Below are 2307 nucleotides of genomic sequence, written 5' to 3'. Positions count from 1 at the left end.
CTGGATAAGCATGCCAGTAAGACTAATGCTCACCAGGTAACTGGCTAATCTTTTACATCCCTAGCAGATAATTGCCATTTTAATATTTCAGAAAACCTCGTTAAGAAATACTGAAAACATAAGTCACACAAGAAGGGGAATTATACTCACAAACTAGGAGCACTTTCTTGAGGGTGAGAGATTTTAATGTGCATACATACAAGGTGTATCCTTACTCAAGCATATATCAGTTTAGAACTAAATACACAGGCACAGTTTATAGGACTATAAAAACAGCCATTTGGAGAGGCAGTGTACTGGTTGCATTTAACTCAAGAGCTGAGAACCGGGAATGCCTCCATTCACCTTCCAGACCAGCCAATGACTCATTACCTGGCCTAGGGCCCAACTCTATAAACCTTTACTACTAGTAACTAACATAGCACTTACTGTCAGCAGTCCCATCAACTTCAGTGAACAAGAGCAGGATCGGACTTTTACTGCCTCATTATCTGGTACTCCAACCTTGCACTAAGGAAGGGGGATTATTATTAACCTACTTTTGCACCTCTGGTATTTTCAGGGACAGTTCCATCCAAGTTAGATCAGATCTAGAGTTTCTCTAATACATTCTTGTTTCTCATAACCATGTGGGTCACGGGAAGCAGAGAACAGCGGAAGTGCTCTGGCAATGTTCTAACCTGTCTTTACACTCAGGCAGGGGCAGATGAGAGCGCCACGGGGCCCAGGGCAGTGCCGTGGGGCCCCTCCTTTGACACGGCGCATGCGTGGGGCCTCGGGAAGCGTGGGGCCCGGGGCAGCTGCCCTGCTCGCCCTGCCATAAATCCGCCGCTGCACTGAGGGGTTGGTGGGAGGCAGGTACCATTATAGCAGCTCTGCACCATTCAGAGGCCTGTGACACTGAGATTATTCCCTGCCATGTTATGTCCATCCCCTCTCTACAATGATGAGCAGAGGCCGGGGCAATGGAGAAACAGCTACAGTAGATCTACCGTAGCCTCTCATTTTTCCAATTGTGTATGTGCATGCAAAAAAATATGGGAATGAATGAGACATAATAGTCATCAAGCCAGACCCATTCCCACTTTTGAAAGTTTTCCAGTGACAGAGCAGGTGATTAAAATAAAGAAAATACACATTTAGAATCTAGCTGCTGAAACTGCAAGGAGGGAGGGAAAGAATACAGGCAGTCCCTGGGTTACGTACAAGATAGGGACTGTAGGTTTGTTCTTAAGTTGAATTTGTATGTAAGTCGGAACTGGTACATATTGTAGGGGAAACGCTAGCCAAACATTTCTCCAGAGCTCAGTTTTATTCTCCCACACCTCACTTCCCTCAGTCCTTTATTCTCAAGCTGAGGTGTCTGCTGAGAAAAGCCGCTCCGCGTCTCCCTGGTCTGCTGGGGGGGGGGGCGCTAGCTTTGCGTCTCCCTGGTCTGCTGGGGGGAAGCAGCTAGTGCGGGGTTGCCTCACCCCGTTTGTAAGTAGGGATCTGATGTAAGTCGGAGACCATGTAACCTGGGGACTGCCTGTAGTTCACTTAGAGTGGCCTTGACAAGAAAACTTTCAAAGTGTTACCATACCAAGTACATTAACATCTATGATATACAAATATGCTAAGGCACAATTTTCAGATGTGTTCATTGTTGGTCCCCACCAGAGGTCAATGGGAGTTGTGCCACTGACTTCACTGAAAACAGAGTTAAGCCAAGATCAAGGCCTTTGAAAAGTCTGTCCACCAGTGGAGAGACAGGCCTGAGCTGTACAACTGGCTCAGAGTATGAGGATACACATCTTTACCAGTAAACTGACTGTGAAGTAATGTTTAACCTACCCAGAATGGTGTATTAGCAGATGGTAAGACATGCTAATTTGAGTTGTAACCTATATCCCAAGAAGTCAGACAATTCAACTTAAAAACACTACCATACTTGGGTTTGAACCGACTTGTGTTACGGGCTATACTTGGGTTATTATTTGATTTAATTTTACAGTGAAGACAAGTCCTGACTGTGCTTGGCCTGGGAGATTTGGTTCTGACCAATCTCTAAGAATATATACACACAACAATCATTAAAAATTCAGAGCATTTTTATAGCACAATTTTTTTTGAAGTGTAACTATTGTGACCCTCTAGCAATAGTGCAAACAAACCATAATGTTATTCATTTTGGCATTGTTTTCACTTTACTGTTAGAGAAAGTGGAAAGCCAACTTGCTCATATTGTTTGTACCAATGAGCCACAAGCATGCTCCACATAAACAAAAAGACTAAAAGATTAAAAATATAAATCACAGGACAGCAACA

This window comes from Pelodiscus sinensis, chromosome 14 (genome assembly GCF_052426305.1).
Source record: "Pelodiscus sinensis isolate ZL-2025 chromosome 14, ASM5242630v1, whole genome shotgun sequence".
Lineage (NCBI taxonomy): Eukaryota > Metazoa > Chordata > Testudines > Trionychidae > Pelodiscus > Pelodiscus sinensis.
Note: the sequence above shows the minus strand (reverse complement) of the source record.